Raw genomic sequence first — 27,597 nt, forward strand, 5'->3', positions numbered from 1 at the left:
CCCCATGCTTGGGGGTGGGAACGACAACTGCAGGCTCCTGTGGTACTGAGGATTCTCCTCGAGACACAGCATCCCTCCCTGTGGCTTGCACAGATGTGGAAGGCACAGATGGAGACGTCACACAGATAGGGGTACTTCCTCAGCACCCCAATTACCCCATTCTTTTTTCTCTTTGAACAACTCGAGCATTCGGTTTTGGGACGCTTGCAGTTGTTCAATGTTCTGAAGGCGTTCTGAAACCTTGCCCATTGCTCCCTGGTACGCCTCATAGGCATTGAGTACCTGGGAGAGGTTGGCGTGGGTATCAGTGGCACCAGCTGTTTGGTGACGGGGAACTACATGCCCCCTCCCACCACCCTGACCCCATGGCGGTCGTGGTTTCTGCCTGCACGGTCGAAGCAGATCCTCCTTCCTCATTGAGTTTGTGTCCATCAACTCCAGAGTGGATTGTGCAGCCGTGATGGTGTTGTTGCCCGTGGTTGATGGTGCATCTGTTGTTATAGGGGTCAGCTGGGGTTGGTAGCTGAGGTGGGAGTTGTGCCCTGTTGTTTAGACTCGAGACATCGGGTATTAGAGCGCTTTACATGAGCACCAGTTTTGTTACAGATGGACACATTCATTTTTGTTAGGCACTAGGAGATTAAGTGATTTGCCCCGCATCACAGGATGTTGAGTGTTCGTTGCTGAGACTCGAACCTGATTCCCCAGCTTCGAGGTCGACCACTCTAGTCGAAAGGCTGCATTCTCTCCCCAAATGGTCACCTATCCATATGATGGTACCCTTTATTTGGCATGATCATGAAGGGAATTGTGTTCTTAAGCCATAAGTCTGCATTCTCTCCTCAAATGGCTGATTTGTCACCTATCCATATGATGTTACCCTTTATTTGGCATGATCATGATGTAAATTGTGGTCTTGCTCCGCATCTGTGCTGATATGGTAATGTTCTCAAATTGGACTGTAATATGTCTACTGACATTGACTTGTACCTGACATGCTGTAGATTACACTTGAGGATTTGTGAGTTCAAAATCTACATGGATTGCATGCCATACATACTCATCTATTGCTAATGTTATTTGTGTGTGTTGTGCATGGTCTGTCTCACCAGAAACATTGAAGTAACAAGCCTAACCCTCAAAGTTTCTGTCTAATCCTATATAATGTAGTGATGCTTTGAGTCATGTTATCATTCCTTTCTACTGAAGAGACTGTGGTACCTGAGCCTGAGTTGGCATCCGTGTATGCACAGCTCAGTGATTTTGACCTTACCCTCCATTGTAAGATGTTAGGTAAATGGTTTTGAAGAAATGTGACAGGTGACTGTTTCTATGAGCTTGTGTTAGAAGACCTGCTGGGATTTGTGGTCAGTGCAGTGAGTCCTCCTCCCAGCCAGCCCACCAGGGGCTATTGCTTCCCACCAACGAGGGTGAGTGCAGTAGAAAGATGGCTGACAGAGGGGGATGGATTTTGGAGTGGAAGGCCTTCTGGGATGTGTGGTCTTTTCTAACAATCCACTCCTCCCCACTTGACCAATGGCTTCCTCCCAGTAAGGATGTGTGTAGTAGCAAGATGGCTGACAGAGGCGGGATGGGGTTTAGAGTGACAGGCCGGCTGGAATGTATGGTCAGTGCAGTGGGTACTCCTCCCAACCAGCCAGTCCACATGGGCCTATTGTTTCCTGCCAGTGAGGGTGAGTATAGTAGCAAGGTGGCTGACAGAGGGGGATGAAGTTTGGAGTGACAGGCCTGCTGGGATGGTGGTCAGTGCAGTGGGTACTCCTCCCAGCCAGCCCACCTGGGCCTATTGCTCACTACCAGTGAGAGGAATTTGCTAGGATGGATGGCTTACACAGTAGTCAGTTGTTCTTAGGTGCAGTGTGAGTCTTGACACAAAATCTATGTATCATGATATTTTTTATTCAATATTTTGTCCACGCTTATGATTGGCTACTGAACTTTTGTTGACAGGTTCACAATGAAAGTCCTATCAGAAGAGCAATTACTTGTCTTTCCAGAAAGACAGGATTTGTATTTTCTCACAATCCTACTACAATGTAAGTTTTCTCAACTGAACTTCGTATGCTCTTTGTTCAACTATAGGCACCATAAAGAATGCACCAGAACAGAGAAACCACAGCAGCCTGTGACAGATCCGCAGTGGGACTTTCCTCACCCAGAACTGTCCGGTAAACAATAATGAAGCATTCTGTTCAAAGCAAAAATAAAAGTAAATGCACATCTGAACTCCAAATATTTCTGCAAGAAATGAGCATAAGAGGAAGAACTCTGGCGAAGCATTGTCACAAAAAGCTCATATCATGTTCCTTTGCGTGTTCAGTTTTGAAAGCCAGCAAACTTTAGTTTTGCAGGTCCCTTGCTGTGCGGGTACAGACAGCAGAGTGAACAGATAGATTGAAATGTTATCTGAAAGCTCTCCTGCAAATAATTGGTGCACTTAAAGCTCGAGCTCTTATGTTTAAAAGAATGCTTGCCCCTTTCAGGGCCGATATCTGTTTAAAGTAAGTGTTATACAGTTTAGAAAGAGTGTCCTAAGCTGCACTTATCGATGAACCTCTTCTCTTACACAATAAACCCAATCTTCACATGATCATGACACCCGCCGTCAAAAGACTTTAGTGCACTCTACACTGTTCTCCTTTCTAAAGTTTTAAACGCACAGTGATGACGTTTAAAGTACTTTTACAACTTGTACCATTTGTATTTTTGAATGATACACGTTTCGATCATTAGCAGTTCGAACATGCAGTCAGTTTCTGCTGCTGTTAGACTGTTGTAATTTTGCTATCATTATGAGTCTCTAAAATGTTTATATGAAAAGTCACATTGTGCCTCCAATCAACAAGGTTTGATTCTGCTTCACAGAATGGGATTCTGAAAAATTGTACCGGTCTAGATGCAATTTCGGCTGCAAAGTTTCCACCAGAGGTGCAGTGTAAGTGTCACATAGTGAATCTGCCTAGGGGAATGACATTGGCACAATTGGTGAACCAGCACAACGTCTTAGCTTTTTGATAGTTCAAAAACTTTTACATTAATTTTCCCACACTTTCCTACAATTTTAACTTCTAACTAAAGGACTAGTCAAGTCAAGTCAAGTGACTAGTCGTATGTAGTGCACAAAGTAATCTGACTAAACTTCCTCTCTTGCTTTGAAAGTTTGGGACCACCAACATAAATGGACATTTGTCGGCATTCCCTAACTCCGAGCCCTTGACTTTCCATCTTAGAATGGTTCCTAAATTTACTGCAGCTCAGGCCTGGTGTAACTCCCCTTCCAGAGAGGCAAGAGGTGAGAATTGTCTCCAGATTTTTCGGTTTGTGAGAGAAGGACTTTGTTCATGGGGAAAGATATATTCTCCAGTGGGAAAAAAGTATATTTGAACAGGGGCTCTAATTCCCACTCTACAGTCTACAAACTATCCCAGTGATGTAGAACGTACAGCTGCCACAGCCTGTAGGTTGTGTAGGTCTCTTCCCCTCTTCTGGTGCTGCACTCTGGCTGCACGCCCCTCTCTAGCCATGACTCCAGGACAGCACAGGAACCAATGACAGAGGGAGTAGGTGAGGCCCCCAGAACAAATAGTGAGCACAAGGAAAGGAACAAGGCCAGAGGTAAAAGCAGCAGGGGCATAGGTCTAGTGGGGCAGATGACATTGGTAGTGGGCAGAGACGCTCAGAGTGAATCGGGAAAACAGTGTATAGGCTACTCAAAGGGAAGCAGCAAAGACTTGGGGAGCGATTCAGGAACCTGCATGGATGACATTTGGCAAGACAGGTAAGAGAATCTTAGAGGAGCAGATAAGCATGGGTAGGACACATATGAACACTTCAATTAAAGATGTGGCTTACATGTACTTAGTAAAACTTATTAGTTAAGGACCTTGAGGAGTCCATCTATAAATACATTGCCTTTCTGGAATGGTGCAGGACATTGATTGCCATCCATATCATTAGGCTGCATGTCACATTATTGTTGTCATAAATATCGGCTAAAATAATTTCAAAAAGGGGGTGGTGATGGACAGAGTATCTGAGTTAATCAGAACACTCCTACCCAGTCAACAGATCAGGGCTTGATCCATCACCGTTTTTTAGCTCACTGCACCATCCCAGTTCAGAACCTGGCTATATGCAAATTAGTCTGTCCCTGGCCCAGTACATCATGGGAACAGGGCAGACCAAACTACCAAGCCAATTCTTCACTGGTAAGGAAACAAGCTTCCGGGGACCGGTTTCTGGCATTACAGCCGTCTTCGGCCCAGCTTGCTTGAATCCTGATGGTGCAGTGAGCAAGGGACTCATGTCTGAGCATACCCTTCCACACTCATGGTGGCCAAAATAATTTCAAAAAGGGGGTGGTGATGGACAGAGTATCTGAGTTAATCAGAACACTCCTACCCAGTCAACAGATCAGGGCTTGATCCATCACCGTTTTTTAGCTCACTGCACCATCCCAGTTCAGAACCTGGCTATATGCAAATTAGTCTGTCCCTGGCCCAGTACATCATGGGAACAGGGCAGACCAAACTACCAAGCCAATTCTTCACTGGTAAGGAAACAAGCTTCCGGGGACCGGTTTCTGGCATTACAGCCGTCTTCGGCCCAGCTTGCTTGAATCCTGATGGTGCAGTGAGCAAGGGACTCATGTCTGAGCATACCCTTCCACACTCATGGTGGCCAAAATAATTTCAAAAAGGGGGTGGTGATGGACAGAGTATCTGAGTTAATCAGAACACTCCTACCCAGTCAACAGATCAGGGCTTGATCCATCACCGTTTTTTAGCTCACTGCACCATCCCAGTTCAGAACCTGGCTATATGCAAATTAGTCTGTCCCTGGCCCAGTACATCATGGGAACAGGGCAGACCAAACTACCAAGCCAATTCTTCACTGGTAAGGAAACAAGCTTCCGGGGACCGGTTTCTGGCAATACAGCCGTCTTCGGCCCAGCTTGCTTGAATCCTGATGGTGCAGTGAGCAAGGGACTCATGTCTGAGCATACCCTTCCACACTCATGGTGGCCAAAATAATTTCAAAAAGGGGGTGGTGATGGACAGAGTATCTGAGTTAATCAGAACACTCCTACCCAGTCAACAGATCAGGGCTTGATCCATCACCGTTTTTTAGCTCACTGCACCATCCCAGTTCAGAACCTGGCTATATGCAAATTAGTCTGTCCCTGGCCCAGTACATCATGGGAACAGGGCAGACCAAACTACCAAGCCAATTCTTCACTGGTAAGGAAACAAGCTTCCGGGGACCGGTTTCTGGCATTACAGCCGTCTTCGGCCCAGCTTGCTTGAATCCTGATGGTGCAGTGAGCAAGGGACTCATGTCTGAGCATACCCTTCCACACTCATGGTGGCCAAAATAATTTCAAAAAGGGGGTGGTGATGGACAGAGTATCTGAGTTAATCAGAACACTCCTACCCAGTCAACAGATCAGGGCTTGATCCATCACCGTTTTTTAGCTCACTGCACCATCCCAGTTCAGAACCTGGCTATATGCAAATTAGTCTGTCCCTGGCCCAGTACATCATGGGAACAGGGCAGACCAAACTACCAAGCCAATTCTTCACTGGTAAGGAAACAAGCTTCCGGGGACCGGTTTCTGGCATTACAGCCATCTTCGGCCCAGCTTGCTTGAATCCTGATGGTGCAGTGAGCAAGGGACTCATGTCTGAGCATACCCTTCCACACTCATGGTGGCCAAAATAATTTCAAAAAGGGGGTGGTGATGGACAGAGTATCTGAGTTAATCAGAACACTCCTACCCAGTCAACAGATCAGGGCTTGATCCATCACCGTTTTTTAGCTCACTGCACCATAAATATCGGCTAAAACAGACATCTTTTAGAATAACAGCCCATTGGGTTTAGGTATTCTATTAATAACTCAGGTAATACTTTTGTAGATATTTAGAACACAGTACCATATTAACAACTCTATTCTGGTACCACACCTATAACCGTGACTCTCAGAGCACTTCCCCTACCCAGACTTGGTCATTCAAATAAGTGTCCCAACCCCCATCTCCTATGGTACTTCTCCCACCTGTGAGGTTTGGCCCAAACTCATTATGAAGGACATGGCCAAACCCACTCATCTCACTACCAGATAGATATATCTGTTGATGAAGAGATGTGCTAAACAATTTTGTGACTGGCCAAGGGCACAGTGGCACACATTATATTGTAACGTTATTCCTCATGATGCTATGTGAGCCAGCAATCACATATGAGAAGTGGCAGATATTGCAATCAGTGCTAGAGAATGTGCCTTTATTTTCAGTAGTACACAGATCGTGATGCTAAGCTCAATCAGAAGAACAAGACAACCAGGTGGCTCCTTCCTGTTGCTCACATTGTTGGGTCACATGAACCACAACAAGAACCATTTACGATAAACTTCGCAGTGCCATCTAGATGAAGATGCTTGAGAGGACAGCTCCCTATTTTCCTGGTAGTGGCATCTACTGATGATGCACAAGAGCAAGACAGATGCCATGATTCATGTGATGTAGAAGCACTGGGAAGAGCAGATTAAACACAAACCTCTTGTGACTTCTCACAATTTCTCAGCTCGTCACACCGTCGATTAACAAGACAATAGACAAACATGAGGCCTGTGAAGGTGGAGTGGCTCCCCTTTTGAGTGACTGAGACCAAGCGAATATCCCACTTTCAATGGCCCACAGCTCAATGAAGGAACAGGAGAAGTTGCATCCAAAGCTCCAGAGGCACGATCTTATCAGAACCGTCAAGCTTACCACAGGTACGCATTTTATCTGCCAGGACACAAAGAACTTCCGGGACTTATAATGCAGATCTAAAATACCATGGAGGGGGCGTGGCCTATGCGCCGTACGGACATGGCGGACCCGGCGTGAGCTCCAAGCCGACACGGAGCTTCTCTCACCCTAACGAGCCACAGAAGTCGGCTGTGGGACTCGCAACTCGCCTTATTCCGCGGCGGAAGATGTGGTGCGGCTGGTGATATGCCGTGAGTGCAGTTTTTTCATCTCTTTCTGCACTTTTGACATACCGGTGATTCCTGCCTCACTTGGATCGTGGGCGGCCGCCATTTTGTGCCGCTGAGCCCGCGAATTCTACAGTCTCCTCACCAGCCACCGGTATGTCCGTTTTGCTTTTTCTTTTCTGCCCTGCCTTACAACTGCTCTTGCCTCTGCCTTGTAATGGTTTAAGACGCAGTTTTTCTCTATTTTTGACATTGTACCTCTATGTTTTCCTATCCTGCTGAGGTGATTCGGCCGCCATTTTAGGTCTTCAGCGTGGAGCCGTTTTTGCACTGCGCTGCCCCTTCAGTCTCTATTTATCAGCATGTCCTGACGTAAGGTGTAGTTCTTCTTCATCCTGCCCTTTATTATTCATGCTCCTCTGTGCTGGGTGTTGATCTTTTGAGGCGCCATTCCGCCATTTTGGATATTTTACCGGAGCTTTTACTCTGCTATTGAGCTCATGTTATTCAAGTCTACTTCAACACCTGCTCTGCCATTTATTTGGTGAATGCCTCTTCATTTATTTCAGTTGCTCCCTGAGTTCTGCTGATCATCGCTCTTCTTCGAACTTTTGTGGGTCTCTTTCACCATCGAAGTGTGCCTCCTACTTCTAGATATTTGTGGTGGTCTTCATTATATCTTGTCACCCTTACTTACTATACTACATCCTTTTTTGTACATTGTCTCAACATGGCGCATGATTCTCACAATGCGAAGGCTTCAGTCACGGGGGCGAAACAGAAGAGACCCAAAAATGATCCACCATCTCCTATACTCTCGTCCCACAATCCAGTTCTGGACTCTATTCTGGATGAAGTCCGTGGCCTCCAGCCTTTCATGACTGCGACAAATGAAAAACTAGCTCAAATTGAGGAAAGATGGCTAGTTATGGAAAATAAAGTTCTGGACTTGGAACAACGTGTCAGTGTCATACAAGATATCTCGTCAAAAATCCCTCTATTAGAACAAGAAATTCATGCCCTGAAGCTGCACACGGAGGACCTTGAAAATCGGAATTGTAGAAATAACCTACTCCTTTACGGTCTTCCAGAAAATATTGAGGGGTCTGATATGGTCTCTTTTTTACAGAAATTCTTGCCTGATCTCTCACCTTTGGTTTTTCTTTGATCTCTTAGACCTTCAATCCACAACTGGCCCTCTTAACATACAAAGAGCTCACCGCCTTGGTCGACTCAACTCTAATGCTACTAAGCCCCGTGGCATTATTATGTTGTTTCTTGAATTTACTTTTTGATGCATGTGCTGAAGTCCGTCAAACTTAAACAACGTCTTATATGGTCTGGACATAATCTCTACATCTCCCAAGATGTCTCCAGTGCCACTAATGCTCGACGTAAGGACTTCCTAGCCCCTCGTCCTCAAATGAGACAGCTGCAAATCCAATATGGAATCCTCCATCCCTGTCATTGAAAGATTACCCACAATGGCCATACCCGTTCCTTTGACAACCCGAAGAAGCTTGCTTCATATCTCAACACTATTTCACCTTCTGGAATGGACACTAATAATTAATCATTTTCTTTCCTCTTTGTATTCTTCTTGCTTCTCTTTGCTCATTTTTACTCTCATCAGTGTCCCTTTGTCCCATGCCCTTTCTCTATGTAATCTCCTTTCCACTTTATGAGGTTCTCTCTTTTTGTATCTCTTTCTTTTCATTAATTGCTGAGGTCCGTGTCCATGTGGCGTCTCCATGCTCCCATTGCTCAGTTGTCCCTTTTCCTTACAGACCTGGCTACTTGACCTTGCTCTGTACTCTTACTTCTTCTACCTTTCCTTCTTTTTTCTCCTGTCTTTTTCCCCTTTCTCTCTTCTCTTCCTTTCCTACTCTCCCTCTTTTCATTCTTAGTTCCTCACCTGCAATGACGTATATTTTTATTACGTGGTCTTCTCTCAATTGTATTGTATTTTGTTTCGTAATGACGTTTGGCTGTTGCCTGGAGTTTTTTGATGTTTTGGTATTTTTTGTATCACTTATTGTATATTCTCTCTTTACATGTTTTGCTTTCTTTTTCAGAAGTTCTCCTGAAGTGTTTCTCATTCCCTCATGTATTACCTTCCTTATCCTCCATTATGTGTAAGTTTGTTACGAGGAATGTCTGTGGTATCGGGAACCCGATTAAACGTCTAAAGGTATTGTCTCATCTCTCTAAACTTCAATCTCATATTGTTTTTCTCCAAGAAACGCATTGTACTGAAGTTGAATCTCCTAAGTTAAAAAAACAATGGGTTGGTCAGGTTATTCACTCCTCTACGTCCAACAAAAAAGGTGGTGTTGCCATATTGTTTCATAAATCATTATCTGTACAAATTTTATCTACTCAAAAGGATACAGACGGTCGTTGGGTGATGGCAAAGATTGTGGTACACAATAAAACTTTTAACCTTATTGAATATTTATGGCCCGGTTAAACCTGACCCTCAATTTTGGAACGAAATTAAAAATTTACTTTCCTCATCTGATTGTCCCAATGTTATTGTTGCTGGTGACTTTAATCAATGGTTAGACCCCTTTTTTGACAGATTATCGAAATGTAAATTTAAACCTGACAAAACGCACAAAGCCTTTCAATCTGCCATCACCTCTCGTCGTATGGAAAACATGTAATCCTGACTTGCTTGAATACACCTTTTACTCTAATGTGCATCACACAAGGTCTAGAATTGATTATATTCTGGTTAGTAAATCATTGTTACCGTCTATCCAAGCTTCTAACATTGGTTCCATTTTTCTTTCTGACCATGCCCCTGTACATGCTACATTAGATCTTTCCCTTACATCCTCTCAATTCAGTCGATGGAAATTGAACACTTTTCTTCTATCTGACCCTGTTTTTGTTAAAAAAGCTACTATTCATATTAACACATTTTTTACTTTTAACAATCCTATAGATACCTCTATTCCTAATAATTGGGATGCCTTCAAGGCCTCTTTTCGTGCTTTTACCATTTCCTATGTCTCTAGCAAAAAGAAAGAGACAAGGAAAAAATACGAGGATAAGCTACGTCACCTTCAGGATTTAGAAGATATTTATTTCACCTCCAAATCGTCCTCTGCCCTTCACCAGTTGATTAAAGCTAAGTCGGACCTCAATCAATTGGCCACAACTGAGGCCTGTAATATTCGACTTGAAATTAAATCTAAATACCATGGTGGTCAAAACAAAGCTGGTCGAATGCTAGCTAATTATCTAAAGATCAAATCCGAATGTAAAACAATTGGCCCTATCTTGGATGAATCGTCTAATAAATTGGTTTCATCAGATGAAGATATTGCTGATGTTTTTCATAATTACTACCAATCTCTTTATACTGATGACACCTTCCCTTCCACTCAAAACCTTGATACCTTTTTTTCTGGCCTCCCGCCTCCACCCTCCCTATCGGACGACTTTGCTTCATTAGAAGCAGATATCTCTTCTCAAGAAGTAATTAATGCTATAAAATCTCTAAAAAAGTCCAAAGCTCCAAGACCTGATGGCCTTACCGCTGAGTTTTATACCACTTTCACTTCTATTTTTGTCCCTAAGCTCTTGGCGCTCTTTAACTCTTTTATTTCAGATGCAAAGGCCTCCAGATCCTTTATGGATGCATTGATTATTATAATTCCTAAGCCTGATAAAGATCATTCCTACTGTAAAAACGTTCGTCCAATTTCTTTAATTAATTATGACTGTAAAATTTTCGCTAAAATCCTTGCCACCCGCCTTGAAAATATAATTTCCCAATTAATTAAAACCAACCAAGTAGGATTTGTCAAAGGCAAATTGGCATCGGATAATGCTAAAATGTTTGCTAATGTTATCTCTTATGCCAAAAAATTTAAATATCCCCTCGCCGCCCTTTCCTTAGATGCAGAGAAGGCCTTTGATCGTATCAATTGGCAGCGTTTGTTTGCAACTGTCCAATGGTTTGGTTTTGGGCCCTCTTTTATTTCTCTTGTTAAATTATTATACTCATGCCCCAGAGCTAGTATTTTTGTTAACAATCATTTTTCCAAGTATATCCCTTTGTCTAGAGGCACTCTTCAGGGTTGCCCTCTCTCCCCCTTACTTTTTATCCTCTGCCTTGACCTTTTTTGGAACGTATCCGGGTTAACTCACAAATTAAGGGTTTTCTGCATAACTCTATTGAAACAAAAATCTCAGCATTCGCTGATGATATCTTAATTTACATGTCCAACCCCACTGATTCCCTTCTACCTTTTTTGGAGGAAGTTATATTCCAGCATTTCTGTTTATAAGTTGAATCTTTCAAAAACGAAAGTCCTGCCACTAAATTCCATATGTTACCAGTTCATGTTTGACAATACTGAATTTGCCTGGTGTCCTTCTAAAATTAAATATTTGGGAATCTGGTTTTCCTCTTCCTTACATGCCACGATTAAGCTCACACTTAACGCTTTAATTTCCAAGATACAGTCACTCCTATTTGGTTGGTCACCCTTATTTCTATCATGGTGGGGTAGATTAGACACCATAAAAATGATGATTGCTCCACACGTTCTCTACACCCTCTCAATGCTTTCTGTTAAAATTCCCCTTTCCTACTTTTCCCAAATCAATTCAATATGTACAAAATTCTTGTGGAGTAACAAACATCCTCGTATTGCCCTTCCCAAGCTCATTCGCCCTAAGGGAGAAGGCGGGGTTTGCTTTCCTAACTTTAAAATGTATCACTCTGCATGCTTACTCAAACAATCCTTTGCATTAGCCTACGATTTTGGTATTACTCCTCCTCCCACTTGGATTATTTTTGAACGCTCCCTCCTTAAGGATTTTTCCTTTCAGGACGTCATTTTCATGTCCAATAGTACTTTTTTATCTGGCAACCCTATCTTAAAGTACTCCCGTAACCTGTTATACACTACCTTTTCTACTGGTTTCACACCACTCCAATGTTTCCTATATTCCTCCCATTGGTTTAATAAATTTCTTAAGTATAAGGGTTAATCTTTTTATTTCAAATACTGGAAAGAAAAGGGTATCCTCTACGTACATCAGCTGTTACATCATGGTTCCGTTCGCCCTTTTCTCGCCTTACAAGCTCAATACCAATTACCAGCCTCCAGCCTCGCTCAGTATACTATTATTTCCACTGCTTTGCATTCTCACTTGTCCACTCTTGTTTTACCTGATGTTACACCATCTCTTACCCCTTTCTCTCCTCTTTTTATGCTCTTTCCTTCTCACAAACCTAAAGCTGCCCTTGTATATAAGTTACAAATGTCTTATATTGTTGAAAGACCCAAATCCCACATTGAAACTGCCTGGGAATCTGATTTATCTGTTTCTCTCCCTATTACGACTTGGGATAATTTGTGGTCTAAAATATACAAGGTCTCTGCTGCTGCACGTATTACGCAATCCTTGTATTTTATTTACAACAGAGCCGTTATTACTCCTGTTTGTATTTCTAGATTTTTCCCATCCACTTCTCCAATGTGTTGGTCCTGTTCTACTGCTATGGGTACACTAATTCATCAACTATATGAATGTTCTAAGGTTCACTCGTTTTGGAAATCGGTTTGGAATATTTGTATGAAAGTTTTTCATTGTGCTCTTCCATTAACCTTACAAAATGTTTTTTTTTGGTTCTTTATCGCCTGATATTGTTGTCACATCCCCTGTTTCCCTGTTATTTGATCTTTTCATTGCACTTGCTTTTAAAGTTATCTTATCTTCCTGGAAAGATAATTCTAACATATCTTTAGTAACCTGGTGGAATTTTGTTTGCGATGAACATAGGATTTCTTCTGTTTCCTCTATTTCCCTTTCTCAAAAAATTAAGTCTGACCTCCTATGGTCGCCTTTTACTACGTATCTTTCTACTTCTCCTCCTGCTTTATAGTTTCCCTTTCCTTTCCCCTCCTCTTCTTTTTTCTTCTCTTTTCTTCTTTTCCCTCTTTGTCTATCTATCTATCTTTCTCTCTATCTCTTTCTTTTCTTTTTTGATTCATTTCTTATCACTCTGCTTTTTATTTAGTTATATTGTATTTGATATATTATCCTCTGTTTATTTTCATATTTTACGCATACATTCGGTATTTGTATTTGTATTTTATTGGTTTTTTTCCCTTTTCTTGCAAAACTCCAATAAAAATCTTTTAAACAAAAAAAAAAAAAAAAAAAAATACCATGGACCTCTACAGAGATGCTGAAAGAGAATGACAGCAGTACTAACATGGCTGCAAATCTAACTGTATCAGAGAGGGTCAAAGCCTGGTTCCCCTCTAGCACAATGAACCTTGAATTACGGCATGGGGCGACCTCGACAACCCATCGAAATGCTCTTCTGTCTAAACAAAGGCTTGGTGTAGTTTACATAATGAACTGGACCCATTTGGCCTGAGCTCTGGTCTGGTTGTCATTGTTGATTCCACCCAAACAGAGCTGTCGCCGAACAGACAATAACAAACAATGACATTTTGTGCAGTGCACCTAGTCCTTGTACAAAATTTGCCAAAGCCTGATAATGTGCCTATAAAAAAGTGTAAGTGTAAGCAAACCATTTCCTGAAAATATTATGGAGACTTGTAACCAAGCATATGATGTTCTTTGAATATTATTACCAGTCAAATTGAAGATAAACTGTTTCAAGTGTCTGTAAAAAGGACATGCAATAAAAAGGATTTGCATGGACACTTAAGGTGCAAAATGTGTTTTTCTCAGTGCATGACATAATATACAACACTTTGTCAGTCTGTCCATCAGACATTGTAGACCTTTTCCCTCAAAACTATGAGACACCATTTTACTACCTCTTTCTTGCACGCCTTTTTCATTCTTTATGTAACTTAAACTGTAACTTTTCCACATATGACTGGAATTCAAACATGGAACTTCACTCAACATCTGTCAAACTGCTTGCAGTCCAGGAACCACTTGCATGTATGTTGCTCCATATTCTTTTGTTAATCTTGCTTCTGTTCTGATACCGCCATAGGAAATTCATAAGTATCAGTGTTTCAAATATTCTGCTTAAACAATCAGGATGGGTAATAAACTATTTAATTCATCAATCGCTTAAATTACTATATTCATATTCTTTTGAATCATTGCAATAGCATTCATAATGGAATTATAACAACAATAGTAGCAGTATCCTGTGTGGGATACTCCTTGCCTCCTTGTCGTTAATAGAACTCATTTTTGAAACACAAGCTAGAAAACCTTTTATTCTACGGCAGGACTGAATGCTCAGATTATGCTTGTTCAAAGCTTATACACAGCCACAGAAACAATATTCACAATAGGTTTGTAATACAACTTCCTAAATGTTGATTCTGAGGACCAATCCGCTGCTTTAATGAGATGTTCTATTCTAGAGCATAACAAGTAAGCTTTGGAAGTCATACATCTCCTAGCAGAATATGCTCCAAACTTCCGGACATCCAGTGGCGGATCCTTGGCTATCACAGAGGAGTGTTACCCCATTGCTTTCAAGCAGTGCGAGAAGAGGTAACATAACATGATAATAACTTTCAGTTATTATCATTTTATGTTTGTGCTGCTTTGCAGGCGGGCGGTTGGGTGCGGCTGCTCTGCTCTCGGAGCAGAGCAGGGGAAGAGTGGTTTGCCCATTCCTAAGTGCACAATGACTGCTTGGTCAGTGTAGTAAGTAACACCAATATACGATGAGAGTTGAAAATGAAGTTTATTTGTCTTAACAGGTGCTGCGCAGCAGCCGGCTCCATCAACAACAAAGTCACAGTAACTGCCACATATTCCAAACATAGAATTCCAAGTAGAATGCCTTTGGCCACGACATCATGGCACAAGCTTTCTAAACATAGGAGAAAGACACTACATTATCCTCCTCCTCATAAACGATAAAACACAGAAGAGAAAGAAAAACAAAAAGAGAAAGAAAAGAAGAATAATGAAAGAGAAGAGAAAGAAGAGGAAAGCAAAACTCTAATACTTAGCAGGAACAAGGCATTGATGGCAACTCCTGCGTAAACCCACCATAGTGGGAAAAGAAGAAGAGGAATCCTCAGCTCGACTACACAGTGAATTTTGATTGGTGCAATTTTGATTAGTGCGCCCAGTGACCTTTACAACTCTAGAGACATTCCACCTATTCTTAAAATGAACTCTTAAAGCATTGCCACATACCTTCTCTAGAGTGAAAGGTTCAGAATATTTTGAGCTGCCCTTTCTACTGTGAACAGGAATCTTAATGTGTACAATATCGACAATAGCAAATGGTTGAGAAAAAGATCTTTTCCTGGTGTCAAAATATGACTTCTGGCAATATTGGGCTTGAGCCACATTATGTCTCACAAACTCATCCACATCACACCAAGAGTCCATTTTTACCCATTTGGACATCCATCCAGGACAAACTTTTGAGTAAGGTTTCCTCCGTCGCAATATTTCGTAAGGGGACACTTTGGTAGACGAGTGAGGTGTGGTGCGATAAAACCATAACATGGATCTCACAGCATTCTGGACGTTACACTTTCCAGCCAAAGCCCACTGCACACAGTTGTTAAGTACTCCATTCATACACTCCACCAAGGCGTTGGTTGGTGGGTGATAGAGTGCACTTTTGGAATGTGTAATACCACCTTGGCGAAAAAAACAATCAAACTCCTGACTGACAAATTGTACCCCATTGCTGCTTAAAATTGTGGAGGGAAACCCTTCACGCAAGAAAAGATCTTTCAAGAAGTCAATAACATTTCTTGAATTGGGTTCATTAATAAAACGTACTTCTGGCTATTTCGAATAATAATCTATGGCCACAAATGCAAATCTGGAATTAGCAGGAAGCATATTGAAAGGTCCAATCCCAATCTTTTCCCAGGGCCTATTAGGTAACTCAATGGGTTGAAGAGGTGGTGTTCGGACCTTCAAACTCTTCTCAGAATTAGAACACACAACGAACTCCCCAACAAACACGTCAACATCTTTGTCCATTTGTGGCCACCAGAAGTGTTCATGTAATCTTTTCTTAGTAAAGGTTTTGCCTAAATGACTTTCATATGCACCCAAGATCCACCTAGCTCTAAGCACATCAGGGGGAACCAATCTATCGCCACATACTAAAAGACCATCCTCAACAAAAAGTTCACCAGAAACTTTAACAAAGGTCTGCATGGAATAGTGAGTATTTTTCTCCCTTGGCCAACCACTTCTCCCACATTTAATAACCCCACAAAGTAAAACATCTTTGGATAGTTGATCTCTCCACTCTGTTTCACTAACAACACATATATCGTCCAGCACAAGAGAAGCAACAAACTAATCTTCATCATCATCACAGTCATTTTCATTATCATACTCAACAGGGTGGTTAGAGAAATAATTTGATCTCACATTCTTGTTTCCAGGGATTTATGTAACCTCAAAGTCGAATTGCAACAACTTAGTTGATAAACGTGCGATCCTTGGGGTATGTTCCTTTAGTCTGTCTCCGGAAAGGATGGATACTAACGGGCTGTGATCCGTTCGCAATTTGAAATGTTTTCCCCAAATGAACTGACTAAACTTTCTTATAGCCCACCAGCATGCTAACAACTCCCTCTCAATAACAGCAAAATTCAATTCCGAACTCCGTAGCACCCTAGAGGCATAGCCTAGAGTGTGCTCTCGTCCATTGATGTTTTGGGTGAGCACGGCACCCAGACCCAGGCCGCTGGCATCAACTGTGATGGTGCACATAGCATTTGGATCAAAAGGTTTGAGTACCTTGGGACTAGGGGTGGGCGAAATTTGCGTAATCGCATTACGCAAATCTCCGCGAAACGGTAAAAAATCTCCACGAACACGCAAAAATTCCGCGAACATGCGGAATTGCTTGTTTGTGATGCTTTTTTACTGTTCGCAACCGCTGTTTGCGTGCTCGGGGGAAATATCTTGCGAACACGCATTTGAGAACGCGAACAAGAAAAACATTTCACAAACTCACAGAACGCAGAATTTTGGGCAATTTCGCGTTCTCCGCGGAACACAAAATTACCCAAATTCCGTGAGCGGAACGGAATTTACCACCCAGGCCTACTTGGGAATAACTAGCTGATGCTTAATCCACTCAAAAACCTCTTTACAACGGTTATCCCAGAGAAAGGAGACATTTTTATTGAGCATATGGACAGAGGTTGAACTCCGGAAGCATAATCCAGTATAAATTGTGAGTAAAACTCACACAGGCCAATGAATGACTTGAGGCCAATTTTCTCCTCGGGAGCGGGACTGTCTACAATGGCTTTAACAAGACCTGGTCTTGGTTCAACACCATGTTCAGAGAGAACATATCCTAAATACTCCGCTTTCTGTACTCTGAAAATACACTTCTCTTTTTTCAAAACAATACTTCCATCACGCAAAGCCTTCAATACACAAAACAAGGTATCATTATGTGAGTCACACGTTTCACCATGAACTAACACGTCGTCTTGGAAAACAACCACACCTTTAACCTCTTGTATGCTCATGACGAGCTGAGCTCGTCATGAGCCCCACCCGCGGGGGGAGAGCCATGCTCCAAAACAATGCCCGATTTTATATATTATAATCAAACTATAAATAAAGTTGTGCCCCCTCCCGGGTGGCCAACAACTTAAAAAATGTGCCCCCTAAGGGGGAGCGACCCTTGCCTAAGGGGTCGCTCCCCAAAACTAAATACAACTCCTTAAATGGCCCCCTAAAGAGTGGCCCTTGCCCAAGGGGCCGCTCCCCAAACCAACAAACATTGCTATTTCATAAAAAAAAAAAAATCCTGGCTGGTGGTGTGAATGTTTTGTATGTGTCACATGTATGAAATGTGTATGAATGGCCTGTAAAGAGGTTGGTGCCTTGACGTGGCTTTACAGCTCACGAGCTGTGAGTCTGTGGTTCAGTTTCTCATACTTTCAATTATTGGCAGTGCATTTCATGTTTGTGAAATAACTTGCGAATACAATTGTATGTACTGAATCATCACTCACCCTCGTGCCAAATCCAACCAGTATGTGTGTGTGCTTGCGGATTAGATGGCTGTGCAGTAATATTTGTCTTTTTTCTCATTCTGCAGTAGGGTGTACCTTGTCCCTTTTTGTGAATGTTGTAATGTGTTGCTTTTCCTTCTGGATGGTGTCAATGGTTTGGTGTGTATCATGTATGAAAGGTGCATGAATGGCCTGTAAAACAGTTGGTGCCTTGTCGTTGCTTTGCAGCTCACGAGTTGCGAGTCACTGGTTCGGTTTTTATGCATTTATTTATTGACAGAGCATTTCATTTCGTTGAAATACCTTGTTAATAAAATTTTATGTACTGAACCATCACTCGCCCTCGTGCCAAATCCAACCTGTATGTGTGTGTCTTTGAGGAATAGATAGCCGTGCTGGAATGTTTGACTTTTGAGTAACTCTGTTAAGGTGTACATTACAGCTATGAATAACTTACTAAATGTAGATATTATTGTTAAACCATGGGAGTATATGGTCATATCTTTCTTGTGAATTCTAAGGTTTTTTTTATCCACAATGTCCTGCAAACTTGAAAATGTCTGTCACAATTTCCATGCAATATTGTCCCAAGAATCTCACGCTCTCGAATTGAAAACTTAATTCAGTCAAAACAATTTGGTTTTGCAAGGGGGTTCCCATGAGTTTTTGGCCCGGGGCTCGGTGGCCATCTAGGGATACCTATCTAACCCACAAATTTCTGCAAACTAGACACCTGGGGGACTCCAGTGAGGTATGGCTTGCGTGGGTCCCTCATCATTCTCCTACCCAGAATCCACTGCAAAGCTCAATTTTTGTAAAAAAAAAAGCTTTTTTCTAACATTTCTATGTGGTAAAGTTGTGGGATCTGCGTGGATCCTCAAATATCCTCCCACCCAGCGTTCCCCCAGGTCAGACGTTGAAAATGGTACCTCACTTGCGTAGGTAGGCATAGTGGCTGCAACTGGAAAAGGCCCAAATCATACGGTGGAGACTTAATTAATTACCTACAGCAAATCTACCTTATTTTGTGGGGGTGGGGGGGCACCTGTGTTTTTTGCCCCAGGCTTGGCGGCCATCTTATGAAAAGTACCAAACCCAAACAGTTCTGAAAACTAGACACCGGGGGGAGTCTAGAGAGGTATGGCATGCATGGGTCCCCCCCACGTTTTCCTACCCAGAATTCCCTGCAAACCTTAAAATTAGGTTAAAAAAATACTTTTTCAAACAGTTTTGCGTGGGTTCTCCGTGCCGGTACCAATGTCCTACAACCCAGCATTCCCCTTGTTCTCCTGAGTAAAATGATAGGTCACTTGTGTGGGTGGGCCAAAGCAGAACAGGCCAAAAAAGTATTTTTAAAATATTGTAGAATTCGACATTTACAAGAATGCACCGTGAATTCTACTGTTTTGGGGTCATCCTAGTCACAGGCCTTTGGCCCACCCACACATGTGAGGTATCATTTTACTCGGGAGAACAAGGGGAACGCTGGGTGGTCGGACATTTGTGCTGGCACGGAGATCCCACGCAAAAATGTATGGAAAAGTGTTTTCTTAACCTAATTTTAAGGTTTGCAGTATATTCTGGGTAGGAAAACGTTGGGCAACCCGCGCATGCCATACCTTGCTGGACTACCCCGGGTGTCTAGTTTTCAGAACTGTTTAGGATTAGCAGTTTCCAAAGTTGGCTGCCGAGCCCCGGGCCAAAAACTCAGGTGCCCCCCCAAAAAATAAGGTAGTTTTGCTATAGGTTATTATTAAGTCTCTACCATACGATTTGGGCCTTTTCCTGTTGCAGCCACTATGCCTACCCACGCAAGTGAGGTACCATTTTTATCGGGAGACCTGGGGGAACGCTGGGTGGGAGGAAATTTGTGTGAGCCCAGTGATGCCACGCTTTCCCACACAGAAATGTGTGAAAAAACTGATTTTTTTAAGCTAAAACTGAGGTTTGCAAGAGATTCTGGGTAAAGGAACGCTGGAGGATCCACGCAAGCCATACCTCCTTGGAAGCCCCCGGGTGTCTACTTTTCAGAAATGTGTTGGTTTGGTAGGTTTCCCTAGATGGCCGTCTAGCACGGGGCCAAAAACCCAGGTAACCCCCCCTTGGAAAAGCTGGTGGTTTTGACATAGGCAACTTCAAAATTGCATTACATTACAGCTATGAATAACTTACTAAATGTAGATATTATTGTTAAACCATGGGAGTATATGGTCATATCTTTCTTGTGCATTCTAAGGTTTTTTTTTATCAACAATGTCCTGCAAACTTGAAAATGTCTGTCACAATTTCCATGCAATATTGTCCCAAGAATCTCACGCTCTCGATTTGAAAACTTAATTCAGTCAAAACAATTTGGTTTTGCAAGGGGGTTCCCATGAGTTTTTGGCCCGGGGCTCAGTGGCCATCTAGGGATACCTATCTAACCCACACATTTCTGCAAACTAGACACCTGGGGAACTCCAGTGAGGTATGGCTTGCGTGGGTCCCTCATCATTCTCCTACCCAGAATCCACTGCAAAGCTCAATTTTTGTAAAAGAAATAGCTTTTTTCTAACATTTCTATGTGTTAATGTTGTGGGATCTGCGTGGATCCTCAAATATCCTCCCCCCAGCATTCCCCCAGGTCTCACGTTGAAAATGGTACCTCACTTGCGTGGGTAGGCATAGTGGCTGCAACTGGAAAAGGCCCAAATCATACGGTGGAGACTTAATCAATTAGCTACAGCAAATCTACCTTATTTTGTGGGGGGGGGGCACCTGTGGTTTTTCCCCAGGCTTGGCGGCCATCTTATGAAAAGTACCAAACCCAAACAGTTCTGAAAACTAGACACCGGGGGAGTCCAGAGAGGTATGGCATGCATGGGTCCCCCCACGTTTTCCTACCCAGAATTCCCTCCAAACCTTAAAATTAGGTTAAAAAAACACTTTTTCAAACATTTTTGCGTGGGTTTTCCGTGCCGGTACCAATGTTCTACAACCCAGCGTTCCCCTTGTTCTCCTGAGTAAAATGATAGGTCACTTGTGTGGGTGGGCCAAAGCAGAACAGGCCAAAAAAGTATTTTTAAAATATTGTAGAATTCGACATTTACAAGAATGCACCGAGAATTCTACTGTTTTGGGGTCATCCTAGTCACAGGCCTTTGGCCCACCCACACATGTGAGGTATCATTTTACTCGGGAGAACAAGGGGAACGCTGGGTGGCAGGACATTTGTGCCGGCACTGAGATCCCACGCAAAAATGTATGGAAAAGTGTTTTCTTAACCTAATTTTAAGGTTTGCAGTATATTCTGGGTAGGAAAACGTTGGGCAACCCCCACATGCCATACCTCGCTGGACTCCCTGTCTAGTTTTCAGAACTGTTTGGGATTAGTAGTTTCCAATGTTGGCTGCCGAGCCCCGGGCCAAAAACTCAGGTGCCAGCCCAAAAAAATTAGGTAGTTTTGCTATGGGTTATTCTTAAGTCTCTACCATACGATTTGGGCCTTTTCTTGTTGCAGCCACTATGCCTACCCACGCAAGTGAGGTACCATTTTTATCGAGAGACCTGGGGGAACGCTGGGTTGGAGGAAATTTGTGTGAGCCCAGTGATGCCACGCTTTCCCACACAGAAATGTGTGAAAAAACTGATTTATTTCAGCTAAAATTGAGGTTTGCAAGGGATTCTGGGTAAAGGAACGTTGGAGGATCCACGCAAGCCATACCTCCTTGGAAGCCCCCAGGTGTCTACTTTTCAGAAATGTGTTGGTTTGGTAGGGTTCCCTAGATGGCCGTCTAGCACGGGGCCAAAAACCCAGGTCCCCCCCTTGCAAAAGCTGGTGGTTTTGACATAGGCAACTTCAAAATTGCCTATGTCAAAACCACCAGCTTTTGCAAGGGGGGTTACCTGGGTTTTTGGCCCCGTGCTAGACGGCCATCTAGGGAAACCTACCAAACCCACACATTTCTGAAAAGTAGACACCCGGGGGCTTCCAAGGAGGTACGGCTTGCATGGTTCCTCCAACGTTCCTTTACACGGAATCCCTTGGAAACCTCAATTTCTGATGAAAAAATCGGATTTTTCTCACATTTTTTTGTGGGAAAGCGTGGCATCACTGGGCTCACACGAATTTCCTCCCACCCAGCGTTCCCCCAGGTCTCCCGATAAAAATTGTACCTCACTTGCGTGGGTAGGCATAGTGGCTTCAACAGGAAAATGCCCAAATCGTACGGTGGAGACTTAAAAATTACCTTTAGCAAAACTACCTTATTTTTAGGGGGGGGGGGGGCACCTGAGTTTTTGGCCTGGCGCTTGGCGGCCATCTTTGAAAACTACCAAACCCAAACAGGTCTGAGAACTAGACACCCGGGGGAGTGGAGGGATGTATGGCATGTGTGGGTTGCCCAACGTTTTCCTACCCAGAATTCCCTGCAAACCTTAACATTAGGTCATAAAAACACTTTTCCATACATTTTTGTGTGAGATCTCTGTGCCGGCACAAATGTCCTACCACCCTGCGTTCCCCTTGTTCTCCCGAGTAAAATGATACCTCACTTGTGTGGGTGGGCCAAAGCAGAACAGGCCCCACGCATGCCATACCTCCCTGGACTCCCCCGGGTGTCTAGTTTTTAGAACTTTTTGGGTTTGGTAGTTTCCCAAGTTTGTCGCCAAGCCCCGGGCCAAAAACTCAGGTGCCCCCCCCAAAAATAAGGTAGTTTTGCTATAGGTTATTTTTAAGTCTCCACCGTACGATTTGGGCCTTTTCCTGTTGCAGCCACTGTGCCTACTCACGCAAGTGAGGTACCATTTTTGTCAGGAGACCTGGGGGGACGCTGGGTGGGTGGAAATTTGTTGATCCACGCAGATTCCAGAACTTTCCACCACAGAAATGTGAGGAAAATGCGTTTTTTTGTAAACATTTTTACTTTGCAAGGGATTCTGGGTAACAGAACCTGGTGGGAGGCAGTTGAGTCACCCCATTCTGAATTCCCCTGGGTGTCTAGTTTTCTAAAATGTATAGGTTTGCTAGGTTTCCCTAGGTGCCGGCAGAGCTAGGGTTCAAAAACGAAAGGTAGGCACTTTGCCAAAAAAGGGCCAGTTTTCACTGCGAAATTGAGGTGCGACCACGTTGCGTTTTGCGCTGTTTCCTATCGCAGGCACTAGGCAGACCCAGGCAAGTGAGGTACCATTTTTATCGAGATGCCTGGGGGAACGCTGGGTGGGTTGAAATTTGTTGATCCACGCAGATCCCAGAACTTTCCACCACAGAAATGTGAGGAAAATGCATTTTTTTGTCAATTTTTTAGCTTTGCAAGGGATTCTGGGTAACAGAACCTGGTGGGAGGAAGTTGAGTCACCCCATTCTGAATTTCCCTAGGTGTCTAGTTTTCAAAAATGTATAGGTTTGCTAGGTTTCCCTAGGTGCCGCCAGAGCTAGGGTTCAAAAACGAAAGGTAGGCACTTTGCCAAAAAAGGGCCAGTTTTCACTGCGAAATTGAGGTGCGACCACGTTGCGTTTTGCGCTGTTTCCTGTCGCAGGCACTAGGCAGACCCAGGCAAGTGAGGTACCATTTTTATCGCGATACCTGGGGGAACGCTGGGTAGGTGGAAATTTGTTGATCCACGCAGATTCCAGAACTTTCCACCACAGAAATGTGAGGAAAATGCATTTTTTTTGTCAATTTATTTAGATTTGCAAGGGATTCTGGGTAACAGAACCTGGTGGGAGGCAGATGAGTCACCCCATCCTGAATTTTCCTGGGTGTCTAGCTTTCAAAAATGTATAGGTTTGCTAGGTTTCCCTAGGTGCGGGCAGAGCTAGGGTTCAAAAACGAAAGGTAGGCACTTTGCCAAAAAACGGCCAGTTTTCACTGCGAAATTGAGGTGCGACCACGTTGCGTTTTGCGCTGTTTCCTGTCGCAGCCACTAGGCAGACCCAGGCAAGTGAGGTACCATTTTTTTCGGGAGACCTGGAGGAACTCAGGATGGGTGGAAATGTGTTGATCCATGCAGATTCTAGAACTTTCCACCACAGAAATGTGAGGAAAATGCGTTTTTTTGTCACTTTTTTAGTTTGCAAGGGATTCTGGGTAACAGGACCTGGTGGGAGGCAGTTGAGTCACCCCATTCTGAATTCCCCTGGGTGTCTGGTTTTCAGAAATGTATAGGTTTGCTAGGTTTCCCTAGGTGCCGGCAGAGATAGGGTTAAAAAACGAGAGGTAGGCACTTTGCCAAAAAAGGGCCAGTTTTCACTGCGAAATTGATGTGCGACCACGTTGCGTTTTGCGCTGTTTCCGGTCGCAGGCACTAGGCAGACCCAGGCAAGTGAGGTACCTTTTTTATCGGGAGACCTGGGGAACACTGGGTGGGTGGAAATTTGTTGATCCACGCAGATTCCAGAACTTTCCACCACGGAAAAGTGAGGAAAATGCATTTTTTTGTCAATAGTTTAGCTTTTCAAGGGATTCTGGGTAACAGAACCTAGTGGGAGGCAGTTGAGTCACCCCATCCTGAATTCCCCTGGTTGTCTAGCTTTCAAAAATGTATAGGTTTGCTAGGTTTCCCTAGGTGCCGGTAGAGCTAGGGTTCAAAAACGAAAGGTAGGAACTTTGCCAAAAAAGGGCCAGTTTTCACTGCGCAATTGAGGTGCGACCATGTTGCGTTTTGTGCGGTTTCCTGTCGCAGGCACTAGGCAGACCCAGGCAAGTGAGGTACCATTTTTTTCAGGAGACCTGGGGGAACGTGGGGTGGGTGGAAATTTGTTGATCCACACAGATTCCAGAAATTTCCACCACAGAAATGTGAGGAAAATGCATTTTTTGTCAATTTTATAGCTTTGCAAGGGATTGTGGGTAACATAACCTGGTGGGCGGCAGTTGAGTCACCCCATCCTGAATTCCCCTGGGTGTCTAGCTTTCAAAAATGTATAGGTTTGCTAGGTTTCCCTAGGTGCCGGCAGAGCTAGGGTTCAAAAACGAAAGGTAGGCACTTTGCCAAAAAACGGCCAGTTTTCACGGCGAAATTGAGGTGCGACCACGTTGTGTTTTGCGCTGTTTCCTGTCACAGGCACTAGGCAGACCCAGGCAAGTGAGGTACCAATATTTTCGGGAGACCTGGGGGAATGCGGGGTGGGTGGAAATTTGTTGATCCACACAGATTCCAGAAATTTCCACCACAGAAATGTGAGGAAAATGCATTTTTTGTCAATTTTATAGCTTTGCAAGGGATTGTGGGTAACATAACCTGGTGGGCGGCAGTTGAGTCACCCCATCCTGAATTCCCCTGGGTGTCTAGCTTTCAAAAATGTATAGGTTTGCTAGGTTTCCCTAGGTGCCCGCAGAGCTAGGGTTCAAAAATGAAAGGTAGGCACTTTGCCAAAAAACGGCCAGTTTTCACGGCGAAATTGAGGTGCGACCACGTTGTGTTTTGCGCTGTTTCCTGTCGCAGGCACTAGGCAGACCCAGGCAAGTGAGGTACCATTTTTATCGGGAGACCCGGGGGAACGCTGGGTAGGTGGAAATTTGTTGATACACGCAGATTCCAGAACTTTCCACCACAGAAATGTGAGGAAAATGCATTTTTTTTGTAATTTTTTTTAGATTTGCGAGGGATTCTGGATAACAGAACCTGGTGGGAGGCAGATGAGTCACCCCATCCTGAATTCCCCTGGGTGTCTAGCTTTCAAAAATGTATAGGTTTGCTAGGTTTCTCTAGGTGCCGGCAGAGCTAGGGTACAAAAATGAAAGGTAGGCACTTTACCAAAAAACGGCCAGTTTTCACTGCGAAATTGAGGTGCGACCACGTTGCGTTTTGCACTGTTTCCTGTCGCAGCCACTAGGCAGACCCTGGCTAGTGAGGTACCATTTTTTTCAGGAGACCTGGAGGAACTCAGGATGGGTGGAAATGTGTTGATCCATGCAGATTCTAGAACTTTCCACCACAGAAATGTGAGGAAAATGCGTTTTTTTGTCACTTTTTTAGCTTTGCAAGGGATTCTGGGTAACAGAACCTGGTGGGAGGCAGTTAAGTCACCCCATTCTGAAGTCCCCTGGGTGTCTGGTTTTCAAAAATGTTTAGGTTTGCTAGGTTTCCCTAGGTGCCGGCAGAGATAGGGTTCAAAAACGATAGGTAGGCATTTTGCCAAAAAAGGGCCAGTTTTCACTGCGATATTGATGTGCGACCACGTTGCGTTTTGCGCTGTTTCCTGTCGCAGGCACTAGGCAGACCCAGGCAAGTGAGGTACCATTTTTATCGGGAGACCTGGCGGAACGCGGGGTGCGTGGAAATTTGTTGATCCACGCAGATTCCAGAAATTTCCACCACAGAAATGTGAGGAAAATGCATTTTTTGTCAATTTTTTAGCTTTGCAAGGGATTGTGGGTAACATAACCTGGTGGGCGGCAGTTGAGTCACCCCATCCTGAATTCCCCTGGGTGTCTAGTTTTCAAAAATGTATGGGTTTGCTAGGTTTCCCTAGGTGCCGGCAGAGCTAGGGTTAAAAAACGAAAGGTAGGCACTTTGCCAAAAAAAGGCGTGTTTTCACTGCGAAAATGAGGTGCGACCACGTTGTGTTTTGCACTGTTTCCTGTCACAGGCACTAGGCAGACCCAGGCAAGTGAGGTACCATTATTTTCGGGAGACCTGGGGGAACGGGGGTGCATGGAAATTTGTTGATCCACGCAGATTCCATAACTTTCCACAACAGAAATGTGAGGAAAATGCGTTTGTTTGTCAATTTTTTAGCTTTGCAAGGGATTCAGGGTAACAGAACCTAGTGGGAGGCAGTTGAGTCAGCCCATCCTGAATTCCCCTGGGTGTCTAGCTTAAAAAAAGTATAGGTTTGCTAGGTATCCCTAGGTGCCGGCAGAGCTAGGGTTAAAAAACAAAAGGTAGGCATTTTGCCAAAAAAGGGCCAGTTTTCACTGCGCAATTGAGGTGCGACCATGTTGCGTTTTGCACGGTTTCCTGTCGCAGGCACTAGGCAGACCCAGGCAAGTGAGGTACCATTTTTTTCAGGAGACCTGGCGGAACGCGGGGTGCGTGGAAATTTGTTGATCCACGCAGATTCCAGAAATTTCCACCACAGAAATGTGAGGAAAATGCGTTTTTTTGTCAATTTTTTAGCTTTGCTAGGGATTGTGGGTAACATAACCTGGTGCGCGGCAGTTAAGTCACCCCATCCTGAATTTCCCTGGGTGTCTGGTTTTCAAAAATGTTTAGGTTTGCTAGGTTTCCCTAGGTGCCGGCAGAGATAGGGTTCAAAAACGATAGGTAGGCATTTTGCCAAAAAAGGGCCAGTTTTCACTGCGATATTGATGTGCGACCACGTTGCGTTTTGCGCTGTTTCCTGTCGCAGGCACTAGGCAGACCCAGGCAAGTGAGGTACCATTTTTATCGGGAGACCTGGGGAACACTGGGTGGGTGGAAATGTGTTGATCCACGCAGATTCCAGAACTTTCCACCACGGGAATGTGAGGAAAATGCATTTGTTTGTCAATTTTTTAGCTTTGCAAGGGATTCTGGGTAACAGAACCTAGTGGGCGGCAGTTGAGTCACCCCATCCTGAATTCCCCTGGGTGTCTAGCTTTAAAAAATGTATAGGTTTGCTAGGTATCCCTAGGTGCCG

The sequence above is a fragment of the Lissotriton helveticus genome, chromosome 6 (assembly GCF_964261635.1).
Source record: "Lissotriton helveticus chromosome 6, aLisHel1.1, whole genome shotgun sequence".
NCBI lineage: Eukaryota > Metazoa > Chordata > Amphibia > Caudata > Salamandridae > Lissotriton > Lissotriton helveticus.